The sequence below is a fragment of the Ovis canadensis genome, chromosome 21 (genome assembly GCF_042477335.2).
Source record: "Ovis canadensis isolate MfBH-ARS-UI-01 breed Bighorn chromosome 21, ARS-UI_OviCan_v2, whole genome shotgun sequence".
Lineage (NCBI taxonomy): Eukaryota > Metazoa > Chordata > Mammalia > Artiodactyla > Bovidae > Ovis > Ovis canadensis.
In genome coordinates, this window is record NC_091265.1 from 55777232 (window position 1) to 55792870 (window position 15639).

The following is a 15639-nucleotide window of genomic DNA, read 5'->3' on the forward strand; positions in this document are numbered from 1 at the left end:
GGCCACAAGACCATGTAAAGCCAATCATAGGACCCCATGGCCCTGCCAGAATGGCTGATCTAGGACTGTACTTGTGATCTGTGTTGGGTCATTCAGAGAACACCCTTGAACTCTAATGTCTTCAATCTTTTCTTTCCTTATTGGAGATGCCTTCAGGATTTAAAACCCTAGGGCAGGTAGCCTGGACCCCCTCACTAGGTGTAGAAGCCCTAAGGAAGAAAGTTGTCAGGCTCAGATAATCAAAGAAGAGGGAATGAAACAGTGAGGGTGTGAAATAGAGAAATGATGCCTTCTGATTTCTTGGGTCCAGTCACAGAGATCTTTGTATTTGCTCTGAGTCTTGTGTCCTGGATTCCCAGAATCATTTCAATGAGTCTCCCCTTTCCTTGAAGCCAGGTGGAGGTGGGCTCCTCTCAACTGTGATTCAGACTTTGTTTTAGAGCCTTCCCAGTCATTGTACACCTACCAGACACAAACAGAGGCACCTGTTTGTTTCGGCACCATTGTGAGTGAAACCCTTTATTCTTTAATGAGAATAGGGTGTTCAGAACAACAAATACAGTTCACAAGCATCCTGGGCAGGAGTACCCTAAGTATGATTTAGTGTTTGCTTAGAGCAGCCTTACTGATTCCTGAACCAGTCCAGGCCAATCCTGTCATTTCCTCAATCAAAGACTGAGAAATACAGACTCAGGAAGATGTCATCCAAGATCCAGGTCTCTCTAGATGTCCTCACTGTGTTCTCTTTAAAGGTGGTATAGCAGTGGCCTCTAGAATCTTGGGGGAGTCAGAGACACACACCAGTCAGCCTGAGCCCTTACGTGCGACTCCCACAAATATCCAGACCCAGCACATCTCTTGGTTTTGTTTCCCTCTTTTGGTAAGTATCAAGGGATTTTCTCATTAGCAGGGGATATGAGAGTTCATCCACAACTGAAAAGGGCCAATACATGAGGTTGCCATGAGGAAGGGTATGGGGGAGCGAAAGACTGGGAGTTGGGGATACAGAGGAATGGTAAAGAACAAAGTCCTACTGAAGAGCATAAGAAAATATATTAAATATCCAGTCATAAACCACACAAAAAAGAATAAGAAAAAGAATATATATTTCTGTGTGTGTATAACTGAGTCACATTGCTGTGCAGCAGAACTTAACGCTACACTGAAAATTAGCCACACTTCAATAAAAATTTTACAAAAGAAAAAGAGTGTCCATAGTTCTCCTCTCTCCCTGTTTATTTCTTTATGATTCCTGCTCCTTGTTTTCTCTGCAGAGAAGGCTGATTCTCCTTATGCATCCCCACAATCCATACTTTATTAAGAAACTTTATTTTGTATTAGAGTATAGCTGATTAACAATATTCTGAGATTCAGGTAGACAGTAAACGGACTCAACCATATGTATCCATGTAAACTGGTCCCAAAAATACCCCCCACATCCAGGTGTTCATGTAATTAAGCAGAGTTCCCCATGCTACACAGTAACTTATTGTTGGGAGTTAAGTTATCCATCTTAAATAGAGCAGTGCCCACAACACTTGAAGACTAACTTAGGAACTCTGGGAAGCTTCCTTCACCCTCTTGGGCCACTCCAGGCTTGGTTGGGTAATGTACTCTGGTTCTGCATCCCCACTGGTCAGTCCATAGCCCTCATCACCCCGAGTAAGTCCCCAGTGCCCCAGTGCAGAGCACGTTGGGATAACATTTGCATGGATTTCAGTGCAGTTTTACCTAGAACCAAGCCACTCTCCATATGGCTCCATGAGTTTACAGTTTTCAGTTCAGTTCAGTTCAGTTCAGTCTCTCAGTCGTGTCCGACTCTTTGCGACCCCAAGAATCGCAGCATGCCAGACCTCCCTGTCCATCACCATGTCCCGGAGTTCACCCAGACTCACGTCCATCGAGTCTGTGATGCCATCCAGCCATCTCATCCTCTGTTGTCCCCTTCTCCTCCTGCCCCCAATCCCTCCCAGCATCAAGTCTTTTCCGATGAGTCAACTCTTCACATGAGGTGGCCAAAGTACTGGAGTTTCAGCTTTAGCATCATTTCTTCCAAAGAAATCCCAGGGCTGATCTCCTTCAGAATGGACTGGTTGGATCTCCTTGCAGTCCAAGGGACTCTCAAGAGCCTTCTTCAACACCACAGTTCAAACGCATCAATTCTTCAGCACTCAGCCTTCTTCACAGTCCAATTCTCACATCCATACATGACCACAGGAAAAACCATGGCCTTGACTAGGCGGACCTTAGTAGGCAAAGTCATGCCTCTGCTTTTGAATATACTATCTAGGTTGGTCATAACTTTTCTTCCAAGGAGTAAGAGTCTTTTAATTTCATGGCTGCAGTCACCATCTGCAGTGATTTTGGAGCCCCCAAAAAAAGTCTGACACTGTTTCTATTGATTCCCCATCTATTTCCCATGAAGTGATGGGACCGGATGCCATGATCTTCGTTTTCTGAATGTTGAGCTTTAAGCCAACTTTTTCACTCTCCCCTTTCACTTTCATCAAGAGGCTTTTTAGCTCCTCTTCACTTTCTGCCTGAAGAGTGGTGTCATCTGCATATCTGAGGTGATTGATATTTCTCCCGGAAATCTTGATTCCAGCTTGTGTTTCTTCCAGCCCAGCGTTTCTCATGATGTACTCTGCATAGAAGTTAAATAAGCAGGGTGACAATATACAGCCTTGACATACTCCTTTTCCTATTTGGAACCAGTCTGTTGTTCCATGTCCAGTTCTAACTGTTGCTTCGTGACCTGCATACAGATTTCTCAAGAGGTATGTCAGGTGGTCTGGTATTCCCATCTCTTTCAGAATTGTCCACAGTTTATTGTGATCCACACAGTCAAAGGCTTTGGCATAGTCAATAAAGCAGAAATAGATGTTTTTCTGGAACTCTCTTGCTCTTTCCATTATCCAGTGGATGTTGGCAATTTGATCTCTGGTTCCTCTGCCTTTTCTAAAACCAGCTTCAACATCAGGGAGTTCATGTTTCACATATTGCTGAAGCCTGGCTTGGAGAATTTTGAGCATTACTTTACTAGCATGTGAGATGAGTGCAATTGTACAGTAGTGTGAGCATTCTTTGGCATTGCCTTTCTTTGGAATTGGAATGAAAACTGACTTTTCTAGTCCTTTGGCCACTGCTGAGTTTTCCAAACTTGCTGGCATATTGAGTGCAGCACTTTCACAGCATCATCTTTCAGGATTTGAAACAGCTCAACTGGAATTCAATCACCTCCACTAGCTTTGTTCGTAGTGATGCTTTCTAAGGCCCACTTGACTTCGCATTCCAAGATGTCTGGCTCTAGATTAGTGATCACACCGTCATGATTATCTGGGTTGTGAAGATCTTTTTTGTACAGTTCTTCCATGTATTCTTGCCACCTCTTCTTAATATCTTCTACTTCTCTTAGGTCCATACCATTTCTGTCCTTTATCGAGCCCATCTTTGCATGAAATGTTCCATTGGTATCTCTAATTTTCTTGAAGAGATCTCTGGTCTTTCCCATTCTGTTGTTTTCCTCTATTTCTTTGCATTGATTGCTGAAGAAGGCTTTCTTACCTCCTCTTGCTATTCTTAGGAACTCTGCACTCAGATGCGTATATCTTTGCTTTTCTCCTTTGCTTTTCACCTCCCATCTTTTCACAGCTATTTGTAAGGCCTCCCCAGACAGCCATTTTGCTTTTTTGCATTTCTTTTCCATGGGGATGGTCTTGATCCCTGTCTCCCGTACAATGTCACCAACCTCATTCCATAGTTCATCAGGCACTCTATCTATCAGATCTAGACCCTTAAATCTATTACTCACTTCCACTGTATAATCATAAGGGATTTGATTTAGGTCATACCTGAATGGTCTAACGGTTTTCCCTACTTTCTTCAATTTAAGTCTGAATGTGGCAATAGGGAGTTCATGATCTGAGCCACAGTCAGCTCCTGGTCTTGTTTTTGTTGACTGTATAGATCTTCTCCATCTTTGGCTGCAAAGAATATAATCAATCTGATTTTGATGTTGACCATCTGATGATGTCCATGTGTAGAGTCTTCTCTTGTGTTGTTGGAAGAGGGTGTTTGCTATGACCAGTGCATTTTCTTGGCAGAACTCTATTAGTCTTTGCCCTGCTTCATTCCGCATTCCAAGAATTCCTGAAATTCCCTCCCTTCCTCAAAGTCTTCTTTGAGCCCATCAGCCAGCTCTGAACTCCCACAGGGAACTGACATGAAGCCTCCACCCTGTGCCAGGGCTGGGCAGTCACTGTGCACCGTTTATTCACATTAGCATCCAGCCTCCCCACAGAGGGATCGGGTAGCCTGGCTCACAAAGGGTTCACCCAGCCAGAGCTAGGGGAAGATGCATCTGAGAACTGGGGTGACCATATAACTTATCATCCAAATGAGGAAAACTGTGAGAAGGGAAGGGAGACTGTTAACTTCTATGGTGGCAGAGCACCCTGGGAGTGTCCCCAGTCATTCTTCTTTTCACATGGCCTATTTCAATGACCACTAGAGATGACTTTCATGTTCATGCAGCTGAGGTTTCAGATTGAATTGAAGCTCTTTGAGGACTGAGGACCATAGTGTTCCCCTCTCCTTGTGACTCCCACCATTTCAGCATGTGTGGCATCTCCACATTTATTTCAGGATGATTAGTGTCCCAGATGGCCTTTTACTCCCAAGTGGTTCGTCTTGTGGAAGGCTCTGGCCCAGCAACAAGGCTCAGCAGCATCTGCAATAGTGCGAGATGGCCTGCAGAGGGTGCCTTCATCCCAGCAGCAGCCCAGGGGTTCCTGCAAGTTCCTATTTGAGAACCACCCCTCAGCGTTCTCCCCTCGCATTGAGGATGTAAGCCTGAGCTGGCACCTGGTATTTGATGCTGTTGATAGTGAAGATAATAGAGGGCAGGGTACTGACCGCAAAACATGAAACGTAGTGCTGTTAGAGAGAGAGGTTGGCCCTGGAGGTCCTTGTTGTGTGTGGAGACTGGGAGTGACCCTGGGACATGACCATTCACCTCAGAACCCCGTGGCATGGTGCCGATGCACCTCTGGATGTTATTGACCAGTCTTCTTGGGCCAATGACCAGTGATGACCCGGTATCCACAAGGGCCTCGCAGCCGCCAGAACAATGATCTTTCTTTTCATGGAGATGCGGAGAGACAGTGTGACAAAGCGGGCATCAAGGTCACTCTGAGTCTCCCCAGAGCTGCCCCCCTTCCCGACTGTCTTCTAAACAGCCCTCCATCTTTTGCACTGACTCTTTTACTTTGCTCTTGACATGGCACCTTCCTTGACATCTTTGAATGCAGTACTTGAATACACCAGCAACTTTGGTATCTTGACACAAGCTGGTCTTCCTTCCTAGAAGAGTCCCCTCCCCTTTGACTAGCAAATTTCTTCTCATCTTCCAGATTCCAGCTTAATTGTCAATGATTCAGGGAAGTCTTTCCCTCAGTGTTTATCAGTCTCCTGCCTTGGTCACTTTCTGTAGACCCTATCTCATGTCTGCTGCTGCTGCGTCGCTTCAGTCATGTCTGACTCTGTGCAACCCCATAGACGGCAGCCCATCAGGCTCCCCCATCCCTGGGATTCTCCAGGCAAGAACACTGGAGTGGGTTGCCATTTCTTTCTCCAGTGCATGAAAGTGAAGTCGTTCAGTCGTGTCTGACTCTTTGCAACCCCATGGACTGCTCCTCCATCCATGGGATTTTCCAGGCAAGAGTGCCAGGAGCCACCACGGGAGATCCCACCCATAACAAGGTCATGTGGAAGAGAACTGTTAAGCAAGGCTTCAGAACTCAATGGGCTCCCTAGGCTTTCTTGAGCATCTGCCCCCAAAACCAGAATCTGTCTGTTTTACTATTTCATGACTTTCACCAACTCCTCTGACATTAACAGGGGTCTATTCCTGACCACCTTTCTCTGGAAAAAATTAACTTAGGGCTATAGCTAATAAGTCTTCTGGACATCAGAAAAATATTTCAAATCAAAACCCCTCTGTTAGCATTTTAGTTTGCTTGGCAGATATATCCAGACTCTTGTAGCTACACATATGATTATTTACATCCTCCCAAATGTGAGAGGCATGGAAAGCTTAAAACATAGAGCCTTTCAAAGAGTTAAAAGTTATTAGAGTAGTGTTAATGTAGGATTTCATTATTTGGCCAATGCTTGTTGCTAAGTTCCCATATCTCTTATCCACTGTGCATCTGGGAGTGCATTAGTTAACATAGTTGGAAAGAAAAAAAAAACAAGTGTAGCCTTGAAATTAACCATATCAGACTTTTGAGCTAATTGGTTCTTTCTTGTAACTTACTGCACCTTTACTCTGTGAGAAATGTAACTTGTTTAATACTTTCTGAGGCTGACATAGATTAGAAATATAAGAAAAAAACATTTCAAGGGAAAATAAGTTTTCTGGTTGAGAAGCCTTTATCAAAAGAGGGTCATAAAATGTTCACAGGCCTCCAAGGCCAGAAGATAATGTACACAATATTGTTTATGGGAAAGGTTTGCAGAAAAATCCTGGTTTCAATAAAGACAAAACAGATGTAATGTTTGGGCTGACTCTGTATGACTTTGCATCTTTCATTTCCCTCTATGTACAAGTAAAGGTATAAAAGACCCTTTTGAAAATAAAAACAATGGGCCTCACTTGAAGAAGCTTGGTCACCCCGTGTTTTTCTTTTTTCTCTTTTTTCTCTCTTACTTTCTTTTTTCAGGCTGATCCCTTGGAGCATAGAGGCTCCCTGTGTTCACTTATCTGCCCAGGTTTCTAAGACCTGAACGGGAAGACGTTCTGCGTCTTCACTTCCTTGGGAGACCGGGAAGGCACCTGTGGCCTCCGTGAACAGGGCAAACTTCTTGTCTTGAAGTTTTATTGGCTTTCTGTGTAAACCAAGGAATATCAGCCTCTTTCTCTCCTCTATTTTCTTATCTACAATATTCTTTCCTTATCTCTCTCTCTAAATCATCCACCGACGCCGTTTTTCCTTCAGGTTCCCCTGGATCCTGCGGGGGCTGGACCCCGGCACAAGAGTACTGGAGTAGGGTGCCTCTCATGTCTAGCATGTACCAAAGTCACAATTCAGTATGTGTGTGTGTCATTTCTTGTGCATCTGCCTTCTTAGATGTGAGGGCGAGTTTTATTCTCATTGCCTCCCTAAAGTGTCTGGCACACCGTGGATGCCAAATGTTTGTCTGTTCAGTGAGTGAATGAAGACTGTGAGAATAATGAATGAGAAACACCCAGAGAGTTGTATCTGGTGGGGAACTAATAATGGGTCAAATCACAGAGTGAAGATGGAGATTCGCAGGGGCAGCAGATTCTCATAGTGAGAGGGTAACAGGCAGGAAGGCCAGGGGTCTCCAAATGGAGGAAATAGCCTGCAAGTATCAGACATTTTTATCTCTCTTAAGTGGCAGGAGGAAACAAACTAGCGATATTTTTTCCTTCTCTATACAAATTTAAAAGGGGGTTTCTCTTAAAATTCTGTGTTGCCATGACACCTGGTTTCACCTGAAGTTAACTATTCTCAAACCTAGAGATAACCAATGCCTTTTTCTTATGGAAATGTTTGTCTTAAGCTGTGCTAATGTACTGTGCATTTACCCCAAACTCTGTCTTCAAGTTGGTTCTACCTCTTGGCTCAGAACCTACTTGACAAACCAGTATGTTGTACTCAGATATTGTTCCTCTAATCTATGTAAATGAAACTATTTGTATGGTGATCTGCCCTTCTTCAAGATTCAAGTTAATCATTTTATGGCCCAAGATGAACCATTTGGTGCCAAGATTATCACAAAATGCATCTAATGGGTGAGGAGCCTGGTGCCATTCTGAATTTTAAGACATTCCTTTCTTTCATTAACAGACTGCTAGTGACTCTATAACATCCAGCGAAAGACTAGCATGGGGGTACTCTTTCTGCTTCCTTCTGATGTCTATGTCAGAAGATTTCTCTATCTTCTTTATACTTTAATAAAACTTTATTACACAAAAGCTCTGTGTGATCAAGCCTTGTCTCTGGCCCCGGATTGAATTCTTCTCCTTTGGGGCCAAGAATCCCAGCATCGTGATTCCACAACAACCTTTCAATAGTGGTGGGAGAGAGGGGCTCCTCCGGGAGAAGGTGTCTGCCAGCAGTGCTCCTACAACCAGCTCAGACCCTGAGACCCTGGCCAGGAAATACATGACTAGCCCATAGAAACTCCAAAGGACAGGTCAGCTTTTGTCTGAGGGTATCACACAGAATCCTATCAATTATGCCTCTTGTCCTCAGGTCACTCCTGGATCCCACCTTCCTGATTCTCAGTTATAGCCCCTGCCCCACTGTGTGCCCAGGTATGTGAGGTGTCTTTTTTATTAGTTGCTTTCAAGTCTTAAGACTGCAGCCAACCTCTCTCCACTGCTGGGTAGCTGCTCCCTAAGGAGACCAGCTTTCCCCATTTGCTGAGGACTTTCCCTGTTTTTAAACTGACATTTATCTGAACTGAGAACTTCCTTGGTCCCAGGTAGCCCTGGACAGTTGGTCATCTTATAACTCTGTTCAGGCTGGTGTAATCTTCCCTGATCCTCTGTTTACCACACTGTAGAGTCCTCTAACCATGCTCCACACCTCACAGGGCAGTGGGTGCAGCCCTCTCCCAGCTGCACAGGCCTCTCCGGACCCTTTTAGGACCCTGGTCAGAGCCGTGGTCAGAAGGCCTGGGGATTATGAACCCATGGGTTGTTTGTGTATCTATGTGTTTATGTGTTTGTTTGTATATGTGTTTGTATGTGACTCTAATTGTGCTTTTGTGTCTCTGACTGGCTATGCATGTTTATATGTGTCTCTGTTTATATGTGTCTGCTTGTGTGTTTCCATGTGTCTGTGTGTCTGTCTGTGTCATTGTGGGTGGTGTATATGTCTGTGTCACTATGTGTCTGATAATCCGTGTGTGTGTGTCTGCCTGTGTCCATGTACAGATGTGGAGCATCACTCGGGCTGACCCTCAGAGGGGGAGGCTTACCGGTCCATGGGTACAGGCCAGTCTCCCGCTTGGATCAATGGTACCCAGTTAAGCGCTCCCTGGTAGTAGGCTTTGTCCACCCCACAAAACATCACCACACTGCCCTTCCCCTGCATCTGTAGAGAGAAAAGAGGGGGAGATCTTTGGAGGACAGTAACAACAGCACGGTTGGAGAGCTTGTGTTTGTGCTTGTCTACCCATCAAGGCCCTAATAAGGTCTCCATTTACAGATGCAGAAATCGAGGCTAGGAGCAATTGAGAACCAGACTGAAGTCAGTAACAGGTGAATGAGTGGCACAGAGGAGGTTAGAAGCTGAGTCACATGGCTGGGCTCCACCCACTATGTCTTCTGAAGAGGCCCAGGACCTCCTACTACCTGTGTGCTCAGAAACCCTCAGATGACAGGGTGCTGAAGAGTTTTTGCTTTCCCTTTGTCCAGCTTGTCATTTTTCAGGAAAGTCAAAGCCTGGGAGTTCTAAGTGTGTGGGTTCAGGTCACCCAGAGTTGGCTCCACTGGCCTGTGACCTCTACTGTCCAAAGGGCCCCACACTCAGAAGGGACCCCACCTCTGCTCTCCCTGTCTTGAAATGCCTAATATTTCTTGAACTGTGGGTCCCACACTTTTGTGTCCCACACTTTCATTTCTCACTGGCTCCACAAATTAGGTAGCTGGTCCTGGGCTCCCAGTGAAATGCTTATGAGGAAGGAAAGATATCACCATTGTTCTCCTTCCTTCCTTATAAAATTCATAAGTAAAGTAAGTAAGTAAGTAAAGTCACTCAGTCGTGTCCAACTCTTTGTGACCCCATGGACTGCAACCTACCAGGCCCCTCAGTTCATGGGATTCTCCAGGCAAGAATACTGGAGTGGGTTGCCATTTCCTTCTCCGGGATCTTCTCGACCCAGGGATCGAACCCAGGTCTCCCACATTGGAGGCAGATGCTTTAACCTCTGAGCCACCAGGGAAGCCCTCAAATTCATAAGCAAATCCTAATGCCTTTCCTTCAACTTGTTTCTTGTTGCCTTCCATTAACATTCCTCCTCACTCACCCCCCTAGACCAAGTTATTGCTCTTGAGCCCAGGAGCAGGCATGTGTTCCAATAAAACATTATTTATAAAAACCAGCGGTGATGCCAGGTAGGGCCGGCCCTGAGGCCCTAGTTATCCTGGGTTAGATTATCTCTCAGGATACTTCTTTATCAAGTGTTCTATAATTTTCGTGCAACTGAAAGCATCTTACAGCTAATTTGGAGAAAGGGATTGTCCATCTCAGACTTACTTACTCAAGTAGAAGGCAAAAACAGGCTCAGAAATGGCACCTTGATTATTCAGTTTGTCAAAGATGGGAATGGCTCCAGAGAAGGATATGTTGGGGTAGTTCAAGGCCAAGACACCATCAAAAGGTATACCCTCAAACCCAGATTCTGCCATGCTTAGACAATGGCTGGTCAGTGCTTACAAGGTCCCCAGTCTGTGGGAGAGAAGAGTGTTCCACTTACAGATACGTGAAGTGGGGCTAGGACTGGACTGGGGTGCATTGCCATTAGATCCTCAGAGAAGAAATGAGGCTGGACTGTATCTTTGGTGGACCTCAGATGGTTAGACCAAGCTGGGAGGGGAATTGGGGTTCCATTTGTGAGAGGCTGTGAATTTTAAAACATCTGCCCTTCTGAAAAACACCACCTGAGTGAGTCAAAAAGCAAGAGGGTTCCAGAAAAACATCTATTTCTGCTTTATTGACTATGCCAAAGCCTTTGACTGTGTAGATCACAATAAACTATGGAAAATTCTGAGAGAGATGGGAATACCAGACCACCTGACATACCTCTTGAGAAATCTGTATGCAGGTCACGAAGCAACAGTTAGAACTGGACATGGAACAACAGACTGGTTCCAAATAGGAAAAGGAGTACGTCAAGGCTGTATATTGTCACCCTGCTTATTTAACTTCTATGCAGAGTACATCATGAGAAACGCTGGGCTGGAAGAAACACATGCTGGAATCAAGATTTCCGGGAGAAATATCAATCACCTCAGATATGCAGATGACACCACCCTTATGGCAGAAAGGGAAGAGGAGCTAAAAAGCCTCTTGATGAAAGTGAAAGAGGAGAGTGAAAAAGTTGGCTTAAAGCTCAACATTCAGAAAACGAAGATCATGGCATCTGGTCCCATCACTTCATGGGAAATAGATGGAGAAACAGTAGAAACAGTGTCAGACTTTATTTTGGGGGGCTCCAAAATCACTGCAGATGGTGGCTGCAGCCATGAAATTAAAAGACGCTTACTCCTTGGAAGAAAAGTTATGACCAACCTAGACAGTATATTCAAAAGCAGAGACATTACTTTGCCGACTAAGGTCCACCTAGTCAAGGCTATGGTTTTTCCTGTGGTCATGTATGGATGTGAGAGTTGGACTGTGAGGAAGGCTGAGCACCGAAGAATTGATGGTTTTGAACTTTGGTGTTGGAGAAGACTCTTGAGAGTCCCTTGGACTGCAAGGAGATCCAACCAGTCCATTCTGAAGGAGATCAGCCCTGGGATTTCTTTGGAAGGAATGATGTTAAAGCTGAAGCTCCAGTGCTTTGGCCACCTCATGTGAAGAGTTGACTCATTGGAAAAGACTCTGATGCTGGGAGGGATTGGGGGCAGGAGGAGAAGGGGACGACAGAGGATGAGATGGCTGGATGGCATCACCGACTCGAAGGATGTGAGTCTGAGTGAACTCCAGGAGATGGTGATGGACAGGGAGTCCTGGTGTGCTGCAATTCATGGGGTCACAAAGAGTCAGACACGACTGAGCGACTGAACTGAACTGAGTGAGTCAAATTGGCCTTGTGGCTTCTGTCCAGGTGGAGCAACCAAGAGTCAGGCCAGGACCCATTGGTGCCACCTTGTGGACGAAATGATCGAGAGCAAGATAACCTTCTCTTTGGCATCCCTATCACCTAATGACAGGAATGGACTGCATTCTCTGTAATGTACTGAGGATTCTGAATCTGTCCGGGAAGACAGAAGCCGAAAACACAATCATGCTTGCTGGAATCTATGAAATTACTGCCTGGGGAATTCACTTTTGGGGATATGTATGTTTCTTTGAGTGTGTATGAGACAGAAAGAGAGAGGGTAACTATTCAAGTACTTTGGGGTGGCAGGCCATAGGTTTATTAGATTCTCAAGGGTCCTTTAGAGTGAGAACTCATTCATCAGGCCCCCTGACAATTCTGACTTCCAGTTTCCCACTCTGGATACCTGAAGCCTTTGACTGCCCCCCTGGGTTCCCAGATCAGCTTTATCCTGTCCCCAAACACCCCACAGCAACTTCAGTCCTGAAAAGCCAGCTAAGTTCTACCGCTTACCACAGGCATAACCTCAGCAAGGCCCTTGCTGTCTGCACCTCAGTTTCCTCATATGTCTCATGAGCTAATCAGACCACCTGCTGTGTGAGGTTGTTGCAGGATTAAACCAGTTATTACATGAAAGTGCCTGGAACAGTCTGTGAATATAAAAGTGGGTGTTTTTCCCCTTTTCTTGCTCCCAGCAAAATGAACCTTGAACTGCTCATGGGCAGAGGAGCTGCAAGTCCACACTTCAAGCTATTCTCTGGGTTAGCTAATCTGTTTGCTCAGGTGTAACCACAGGCACTGCCTCCCCAGGGACAGGATTCTGTGTGTAAGATGGTCAATATCTATGGGAGTTAGGCTAGGAAGGGTCCTGCCAGATGGTCCTGCATCTGTTTTGCAAGCCATGGTCACTCCTTAGAGAATCCTGACTCAGCTTCTGTTTACACGTTACCCAAATGGTGTCATAAGCAAGAAATCCCTTCATCCTTCCAGAACCATAGGCAATGTTGAAGGTCTTTTGGGTAGTCCAGAAGGTGGAAGACTCAAGATGTCTGAACATAACGTGTGTAGCTGTGGACACAAGAGACAAGTGTCATCAGGTCTCAAGTGTGGAAACCAAGGCAGCAGGGCAAGTGAAGGATGGTCCGGGTATGAGGTGTCTGTACTCACAACAGACTGGACTGGGGCAAAAGACGGAGGGCACTCACAAGTCTGATGAGCCTGTGTAAAAGACAACCTGGAATTCCTGAGGGGTTGTTCCAATGGTGATGTTACCCACATAGAGCATCTACAGGGAGAAGGAAGGAGTGGGTTAGTGCAGAACTGGCTACCCTCTATTCCCACACTGATGCCTCCTTCTGGGTGTCACATATCTCTTGAGATCACTTTCTAACCACCGTGCACCTCACAGCCTTTTGTCACAGAGGTGCCTGCATTTGATTTTTTTTCTGTGCTACATGGTATGCAGGATATTTAGTCTTACCAAGCATTGAAGTGGTACCTCCTGCACTGGAAGCCCAGAGTCACAACCCCTGAAACTCCAGGACCACTGGACACCCAGGGAAATCCTGGGGCCTTCATTTGAGAAGCTCCGTAGTCTCTTCAAATCCAGCCTTAGCACCCCCTTCTCCAGGAGTCCTTCTTGATCAACCTCAGCTACTCCCTCTAAACTCAGACCACATCCAATCAACACCACATGTGACCCTCTCATGACATGTATTTACTCTTTGCCTATCTCTCAGGCTGGCATGGGAATTCTTGAAGACAAAATAAGTCCTTTTTCTAATCTAAAAACAGTAACCACTGTGTTAGATTCTGATGGCCTTACACAGAATACAGGTTCTGTAACTTTTTACTGCTATGGTTCTTGCATCTGTGGAAACTGAATTCCTTTGCCTCGGGATTCACAATTGCTTTGCAGTTGGTTCTACCTTTTGATCAGTGATGGTTCACTCCTTATCTGTAACTGAGTGGCTCACTTAGTTCAGAAGGAAGAATTGCCCTCAAACTAATGACACATCTTTGACACAGAAATGGATGTTTACCAGCCACCTGGTAATTGCTGGGCCCAGTCACCACAGACCAAGAGTTGAAGATGAGAGTGCCTTCTCCTCTGGTTGGGGTCCCTGATTTCCAAGGTGTCTGCCTCCTGTAGGAACCCCAACCCCAGCATCCACCAAGCACCTCCAGATGAGCCCTGGTGCTAGGCTAAAGCACCAGGGGGCACTGTGAAGCACCTTCTTCCCAAAATACTCACATCCATGGTGTTCCTCAGGGGGTGAGTAGTTATATTTGAGCCACGAGAAGAAATCTGGTACAGTCTATAAGTACATTCCTTCAGAAAACTGTTCAGCAATTTTTTTTAAACTGAGGGTTTTTTGCATGGTCTTCACTTTTGTTAGAGGTATTCTTTCACCGAGCATTTGACAAAGAAAACAAAGAAGAAGCTACAATTATCTGTCAGTGTTAAGGTATAACTGTCATTACGTATAACTGTCATTGTAATGGCACAGTGTGTTTTCCAGTCATTTTTATGAGTCGCCTTGTTATCAGAATTTTATGCATATCCCATGGCAAAGACATAGGTTTGAATACAAGTTCTGTTCTGTAATGTTGGATAAGCCATGTGCCCATGTGGGGTCTGTCTCCCCCTCGGTAAAATGGTGGAATGTAATAATTCCCACCCTCCAAATATAGTGAAGTGATGGATATAAGGTGCCTGATAAATAGGAAGTCTCAACAATGACAGCCACTAGCACTGCTGTTGTGACCCCACTGTATCCTTCTCATAGAAGCTCAGGGAAGGAGGTAGAAGGGGGATTATTATACTCTTTTTCCAGGGGAGGAATTTGAAATACAGGAAGTTTGTGAGTTGGCTGTAGTCACACTTCTTGTCAGATGTAAAACCATGTATAAGTAGCTCTCCCAATCTTTCTCCATGTTGAAAGAGAAGAGAAGGTTGAAAGAAGAATCCAGGAGATAGGGAAAATATTAGGAACATTAAGAGGTTCAAGAGCAAGGAAGAGTTAAAACTGAAAAATTAAAAGTAAGGAAAAACAACAGAGTTATCTGCAGGCACAGAGACTTCCAAAGAGATGGGGAGATAAATGAGAGAGATACAGAGATGCAGACACACAAATACACACTGAAATAGAGAGAGAACAGAGAAGAGATCTAGAAAAAACTGCAGAAAAGTGCTATTCCACAGGACCACTCCTACATCTGCATAGGCTGTGCACTGAACAATTGCAAGGAGTTCCATTTTCAATAGGTTACATGTCTGGGCCCCAAGAGTTGTGCAACCATGCAACTCTACGCCATGACCCTTGGGACCCACAGTCCCTATAGCAAGGTATTTATCAATAAGTAAGAGTTAAACTTTAAAACTGTCAGGGAAATATTCTTTTTCCATCTAACCCTGATGGGTGGAAGAATAATCAGATGAAAAGAAACATCCCAGAAAGGAAGATGATACCACTTAGAGTCCCTATACTTACATGACTATGCACTGTGAGAGGGACACCAATACGATGAGCCCAAGCCACTTCATGCTTCTTTCCTGGTTCCAAGTACTCAGGGAAAATTCGGTTCTTAGCATGTAGTGAAGACCAAAAATGTCTAGTTATATATGCTCTGAATGACTAATCATTCCCTAAGCCATTGATTGATCTAATAAAAATGCAAACCTCTCGAAAATGTTTACCTCCATTAGTGTCCCTGGGGAGTAGACGTTGAAAATTCTCAGAATACAGAGAATTCTACTGTAATCTCTTCCTTGAGGCT

At 45.0% G+C, this 15639-nt stretch overlaps 1 pseudogene; it reads right to left on the bottom strand.

The window, feature by feature from the left end:
• Positions 1 to 622: 622 nt before the first annotated feature.
• On the bottom strand, positions 623 to 15406 carry LOC138426660 (pregnancy-associated glycoprotein 1-like; annotated as a pseudogene).
• Positions 15407 to 15639: the final 233 nt, after the last annotated feature.